Source organism: Biomphalaria glabrata, chromosome 9, assembly GCF_947242115.1.
Source record: "Biomphalaria glabrata chromosome 9, xgBioGlab47.1, whole genome shotgun sequence".
Lineage (NCBI taxonomy): Eukaryota > Metazoa > Mollusca > Gastropoda > Planorbidae > Biomphalaria > Biomphalaria glabrata.
In genome coordinates, this window is record NC_074719.1 from 36499629 (window position 1) to 36507627 (window position 7999).

The following is a 7999-nucleotide window of genomic DNA, read 5'->3' on the forward strand; positions in this document are numbered from 1 at the left end:
TTCTTTTCTTATTCTCCATATGAAACAGTTTATGATGTTGCATTATGCTTTAATGTTGTACATTGTAAGTTGCGATAATAGGAAGTAGCAGATTGTCTGTAATAATTAAAACCCAGAACAATAGTTCACATATTAAACAACAGCACTTAATTTCAAAGTATAGTTATATTTCAAAATTACAACATTTAATTGAAATAAAACATCTTTATTAAACCTAACTAGTGACATGATCTAAATGAAAAAACAAGATTCTATCATTGTCTTAGCTTTTTTTTTTTTTTTTGTATTCCCAAGCTTAGTGTTTCCCTGATTATTCTTGAGAAGCATCTTGATGTCACATGCATTACCTAAGCTGTTTTTAGCCATTCCAGAACTAGTTGTTGTTGTTTTTTTCTAAAAATTGGTGTGATTAAAGTTAAAATCTTCACTATAAACAAGGTTCAATGCTAATCTGCTTGCTAAACTGGCATGTGACATAAACTTATGTAAACACCTTTATTTCATATGCTCATTTTAAATTTCTTTTTTTATTCACTTCAAACATTGTTTTTTTTTTGTTTATGGCAAATATTTATTTTTCAGATAAAAACTTAAATTTAAAAGAAACAATATATCTATTTTATCTAGCTTTTATTCAAAAATTTTTCTTTGTAAAAAATTATTCATGTGTGAACCTGTGATTTTGGCAGCATTTTTTATTAACATTTTTGGGGGGCAATTTTACAATTTTTGTGTATGACATTATAAAATAATGATTGTTGATTATTGAAAATAATTTGTTGATTATACTTTATATCAGATACACAGTTTTTTTGTTTTTTTTTTGTTATAAACCTATGTAGGAGATTTATACGTTTCTTTTGAATGGTAGATGTTAGTTAAATTGTTCACCTCATAATTTATCTCATCTATGTCTGTGTCCTGTCTGGTGCATAGGACACGAACAATTTCCTCTAGGCGTTCTGGTTCTGGGCAAATCTCTCCAATTGTCCTGTCTTACCCTATTGTTTGGCATCTGCATCCAAATCTTGCTTCCATCTATTTCTGGGTTGTCTTTTCTTGGGGGTTATAGGCGATGGCTTGTCTTGTAATGTTGGATGCAGGCTTCTGAAGGGTGTGGCCTATCCATCTCAAGTGCTTCTGAAGGGTGTGGCCTATCCATCTCAAGTGCTTCTGAAGGGTGTGGCCTATCCATCTCAAGTGCTTCTGAAGGGTGTGGCCTATCCATCTCAAGTGCTTCTGAAGGGTGTGGCCTATCCATCTCAAGTGCTTCTGAAGGGTGTGGCCTATCCATCTCAAGTGCTTCTGAAGGGTGTGGCCTATCCATCTCAAGTGCTTCTGAAGGATATCTTCTTCAATGGGATGATGCTTTGTTATTGGCCACAGTTCCTCATGATCTTGTCTTTGCTTCAAATATTTGTAAGTCTTCAAAAAAAAAGAGAATAATTTTAAAAAACTTATTTCCAGATATGTTTTTCTGATTTTTACATGTTTCAGATGTTCCTTCAGAATGGAAGATTATTACATCTTAGGCTAAATCTTATTCAAGGGGGTGGTGGCAGGTGGGGGTTCTAGCCTAGAACAATTGAGACAACAGTCCAGAATGCATACCAGACAACAAGCCAGCTATCTTTTGTGAGACACAGCTATTGGAAGGAAATATATTTTTAAAAATTTCTGTAATCAAAATTTGTTTGTTACATTTTATATATTATAGTCAGAGATTTCCTTGAATCTTATTTATTATGAATGGACTTCAAAATATAAAATCTAAACATTTTAACAAGAAATAAATATGGAGGAAAATGTGTTGTTTTTTTTCTAACAAAGTTAGGTTTTAATAAAGGTTTTATTCAAGGTTTAAAAGTATAAAATATTTTTTGTCTGGTGAAAAAAAATGTGACTATTGAGAATTTGTGTAAATTCAAACATTTTTGTTTGTTTGTAATAAAATAGAATTTTAAGACATTTTTTTTTATTTTAATATTTTTTTTCTAGCCTCTGTTTGAATATTGTCTGTGTTCTGTTGCTGTTCTATAGTGCCAATTATTGCTTATAATGAATGTCATTTAAGTTTTTTACTTTCTCACTAGGTGTGCATTTTTTTCTTCAGTAGATATAACTTCAGGGGCTATACATCCATTAGTGGACATTCTTACATTAGATGTAACTTTAGTGGACATTCCTCCATCAGATGTAACTTTAGTGGGCATTCTTCCATTAGATGTAACTTTAGTGGACATTCCTCCATTAGATGTAACTTTAGTGGACATTCCTCCATCAGATGTAACTTTAGTGGACATTCCTCCATCAGATGTAACTTAAATGGACATTTCTCCATCTGATGTAACTTTAGTGGACATTCCTCCATCAGATGTATTTTTAATGGACATTCCTTCATTTGATGTAACTTTAATGGGCATTCCTCCATCAGCTGTAACTTTAGAGGACATTCCTCCATTTGATGTAACTTTAATGGACATTCTTTCATCAGATGTAACTTTAGAGGACTTTTCTCCTTAATATGTAACTTTAGTGGACATTATTCTATTAGATGTAACTTCATTGTACATTTCTCCATCAGATATAATGTAAGTGGACATTCTTACATTAGATGTAACTTCAGTGGACATTTCTCCATCAGATGTAACTTTAGTGGACATTCCTCCATTAGATGTCACTTCAGTGGACATTCAACTCTCCTTGTGAGTTCTCTTGACTCATTTGTAGTTTCACTTGTATGTGCTGTACGGATGGCTCCCTCTGTCAAGGTAGGTTTAACGGGTTGATCTAGGGGTGATATACTCCACCGGGGTTTAATGGGTTTATCTAGAGGTGACATACTCCACTGGGGTTTAACGGGTTTATCTAGGGGTGGCATACTCCACCGGGGTTTAACGGGTTTATCTAGGGGTGGCATACTCCACCGGGTTCCCCACCTCAACGCTCAGCATTAAATCCCTTCCGGGGTTGTAATTTTGCCGTGGCTCGTCTTCCCGGGCACCCCTGACAGTATATTAGTTAATATGTTAGTTAATTCTACAGAACAAGTAATGGTAATTAGTTAACATATATCAGTTAACAACAAGAGTTTAAACACAACAGTTTGACTGAATCGATGATAGAACACGAATGATGAGTAGGTACACAATTACAAGGTCAGGCTCAAGTTTGGTAAACTACTCAACATAAATCTACCACACCTTTATCACCGTGCAACATTCCAACCTGGGCTCGCGCGATGCCCACACACCAATGCCATGGATGATAGCCAAGTAGGGTCAGTGGCGCAGCTAGGGTATGTGATGCCCCTAACCCTTCTAAATAAAAACGAAATAAAACCGCGAAATGACTTTTTTTCGACTTAATGTGTATTTATTTCTGTTTCTATAGTATTTTTTTTAATGAATCTATAACCATCTTAACGACTTCTCCTCTGGCGCTCCTTGTTTGGTTCATTATCACCCAATATAAGAATAGGTTCGTTTTTGTATTTGTGAAGGCATGTGCGTGTTTGGTCTGGAACTAAGCTTAGTTCGAAGTTTCTCTAAGGACTGGATCGTACTTGAAAAGTAATTTCACAAACCCGTAGTAGTGAGCTAGATTTTGTCTTTGTCATCCTTCTTCAACTTGTTCGCGCTCATTAAGCTCCAGATTCTGCTAGTTTAGAGTCTAAGGCATTTATTTGTAAGCTTCAGATTTTGATGTGACTAGCGTAGGCTACAGAACAATGGAGTATCAAAGTGTGCGTGAGCATATAAAAGTGCGTTGGTTTCAAATTTAAACAAATCTTGTCAACTTGATTCAGCCTAGTTAACAGTTTACGTTCAATTTAAGAAACAGCCTAGGATAATAATTAATTAAGTAAGTAAATTAATTTCTAGTAAACATTTCTAATTCAGTAGTTTGTCTTTGTTCGTGTATTCGTCGATTTTATTGAGAGAATGTATCCTTTGTTTGATGCCCCTCGATGTCCCGTGAAGCCCGTACCACTCACACATGGCTAGCTACTGAGTAGGGTCTATACAATAACAGCCTAAAGATCAGGCATGACTCCAGCAGAGTCCCATTAAGCCTGCGTCCCTAAACAAGACAAATATGTATTCCTTGTTACCGCCATTCAATACATTATAATATCAACGACTTAAGAGCTACGAACTAAAGAAGGAATTAAATTTACATAATACTGGGGAAGAAAACAACAAACAGTGAGCTCCAGCCAAAGATCTGCTGTCCAAGCTAAACAAAAAGAAGCAATGACCGTGAATGACGCCAGCATAGCGTGTCCTTAGAGATAGCGCACCAACTATTAAAGTACACACAAGAAACACACCAAGCAAAGAAGCTACTCCATATGCGCACGACACCCTCTACTACTGCTTTTGTTAGAATGTAATAACTTAAGGGAGGCAACTCAACGAGACATAGATGTTTATTTACAAGAGGACATGACAAACATATAGGGCATCTGCCTTGAACACAGCATCTTCATCTTGGTTCTAGACTTGGGCGGAAATCGTTCTTCTTTCTCCTAATCATGTCAGCATCCTTCCTAGTCTAGTCACTGACAATGCACACCTTCTTTCTGCACTATCTCGGATGGCAGTGAGCATGGCAAGGTTATAACATTGCCCTCTGGATCTATTACAAATTTAATAACTTGATTGATCCAAACTAATTGGTACAATTATACTTAATATGATTTTTTTTTAAATATCATTTTTTTATTTTCTTGTTTTAAGATCATGGTTACGTTCTTTATGCAATACACTGAAAGAAAAATGAGAGGGAGCTAAAGAGAGAGAGAGAGAAAAAAAAATTGGTGGCAATAGAATGAAGCCTAAATTTTGAAAAAGTAAAAAAAAAATAAAAATGGTAATATAATATAGTGGGAGATTTTGAAAATAAATTCAAGGACGCCATTTTGAAAGATCACCGTTGCAAGTAGGGCCTAACTATAGAATAGTCAGAAGTGTTAAGCTAAATATCGTTGTATTGACCACTTTTTGTGACAAAAACTAAAAAGTTCGCGGCAAGGCTTTTTACTTAACACGAAGATTATCTTAAGACAAGCATGCGCTATACGTAAAACTCGAAAATTCCTCGTATAATATAGTATTGGCCAATGCTGCCTGCTTGAGGGCTTCTTTAATTTGAGCAACTTTTTTGTTTTGTTTTACTAGGATGAATAATGCGCTCAGATTCCAAGAAAAAAAACCCTTCATTATCTTAACGTCCCTCTCCGTTATACATGAACTTTGAAATGGGCTATGAAATTCTTACTACGTGAAAACAAAATCGATGTAGACGCCACAGAAAGAATTTATGAAGCTGTGTACAAAGGAAAACGCTTGGCGAGCTAACATCGCTTCTCCAGACCAACTTGCTGGATGGATACTATCCCCAGAAATAAACTTTTAGTTTTATATAAAACACTTTAAGTATATCAGTAAAACACTATTTGCGCAAATAGTAAAAGTTTTGATCTCGAATTTCTCTCACGCATCCAGCCTAATCCCCCTTTCTTAATTTCATTTTGGTTGATTTGTAGTTTTCATTTTAGGAAACTGTACAAGCTATTAAGGAGAATGAGTTTCTGAAGCTCAGAAATGCTGAAAAATGCCTCAGACCGATTGATGACTAAGGGGGCTGCAAAGTTACATTTTCTAGTAAAGGTGGTAGTCAATGTTTGAATAATAGCGAACATAATATAATACCATTTCCGTCTAAAAAGTCTAACAAAGGAAACATGTTCAGGTGATGTTAGGTCTCTTTCTAATTTTTACAAACTTACATTGTAATATATGCAGAATTATTGGAAAATGACATTAAAAATGGGATTTTAAAATATAATTGACACTCATTTTACATTTGTGTAACAATCAAAGCCCTCGAATCAGCTCCCTGGATGACAAAAGTGGTCATCGTCGAACCACGATATAATAATAATAATGTGCAACAATCAATGAAAGAAGGTCAGCAGCTCTTTGTATTGGTTCAATAAAAAAAGAACAAACGATTTTTTATTGGGAAATGTTTCGAGAAAGTTAATGGGGGGGGGGGGCGACGGGGTGACACCCTGATTCAAGCTAACCTCTCCGGATGACACCGACCATAGTGACGCCACTGAGTGAAGCTTCTACCTAATTTTTGCTTAGAAAAGCCAATAGCATTCATAGTAGTAGGTTCAGGGCCAGCCTATAGTTGATCAATATATAGGCCTATGTATAAAGGCTCACCCCAGTAGGCGGGGCCTATAAATTAACTCTGGCTTCGTCTGAGATGGTTCAAAGAAGAGGCAAAAACGTAAGACGACAGCACGCCTGAATAGAGAGCGTCGAGGCTGGCGGCAGAGCATAATGCGGATCAATTTATTTTAATATCACTCCCTTAGGCAGGGGCGGACTGGGTGTCAAAATCGGCCCTTGCATTTCTATTTAATCAGGCCCATAAATTGCATATAATATAATGGGCATCCAATTATAGGCATGCATGTCCTCAAAATCGGTATGTGGAGTTTGAGTATCGATAACTGTACACATGCATACAGTAAGCTCTTAATATATTTTTATCAGAAATATAGGCCTTATATGTTGCTTTTTAATCGCTAAGTGTGTAGGCCTTTAAAGGATGAAGCCTACTAGTAACACTGTCTATGGATGTAGGCTATTACAGTATTTCGGAAAATGTGTTAGATCAAATTAGTATTACGCAGTGTAGAGAGATTTCTTTTAAACACGATGCCGCTTTATAAGAGAATATTATAAAACCTTTGACAATTTAATGCATAGACATAAACTTCAGTTTAAACCTTTTTGTAGAGCACTGGCAATTAATCATTTTAAAATGCCTGAATTTAAATGCTTTAAAAATTAAATTGTAAATGAAAAATTTCTTGCATAGGACATTGCAATAAAATAAAAAAAGAAACCTTGCGATTTATTTAGAAGTTATTAAAAGATTTTTTACTTAAATTTTTGTGCAGTAATAGCTCATCATTTAAAAAAATGTAATGTACTCATTTATTAACTATTAATTTACATGTATACTAATAGAAAAAAACAACACACGGAAAAAAAATATAATTAATAGTTCGCAGAGCTAAAAATATGAAGAAAAAAAAATTAATATTATTTTTACTTTAAAATTTGCACATTACAAAGTCATTATAATAAAGACACATTCCCTCTCCATAATCTAGCATTTAAACATTATAGAACTTAATCTAAATGAAAAATTCCTATGTGTGCTTCTAAAGATAGGACGTGATAGATAGAAATTGACCATTTCCATTAAATCACAGTGTTGGTTGTTACTAAAAATAGATTTTAACCATCAACTTTGAAAATTAATATCTAAAGAGTGCGCCGAGCTACAAAGTTCAAACTTAGCACACAGATATATATTAACATGCTAAATTCAATAGAATTAGTGAGATTGTTGTAACTATAAACACTTTTATTTTATTTAAAAAATAAAATTTTACCCTTAAATTCTTTAATTGTCTTTTAAAATTTTAATATCAAATATCTTTAAAGTGCGCCAAGAGAATTTAATGAAATTTGAAATATACACATTTCATAATATGATAAGTTATTGTAGCAAACAGCATTGTTGTAACTTTTATAGGAAAAAGTTGTAAAAATGTCAACTTTCACATAAACTTTTGTTAAGAAAAATTTAACAGATTGGCTTCAAAAGCAAATAAAAATGATCTCTGATATCTTATGTTTACAAAAAGTAATCACAATTAGTCCTGAAATCAAATACAATGTGCTAAAACTTTGATGGAAATGACCATCCATAAAAAAAGGGTCAAATGTGCTGACACACTTTTCAGCCATTTTTTGGGAGAAAAAAAATGGATATAGGTCAGTTTATCGAAGTACCTAACATAGTGACATAATATTCATGCGGCCCTTTCGGTGGCCTACCGACCCATTTAGGTATCGGCCCACCGGGCATTTTCCCAAATGCCCATATATCCAGTAAGCCACTG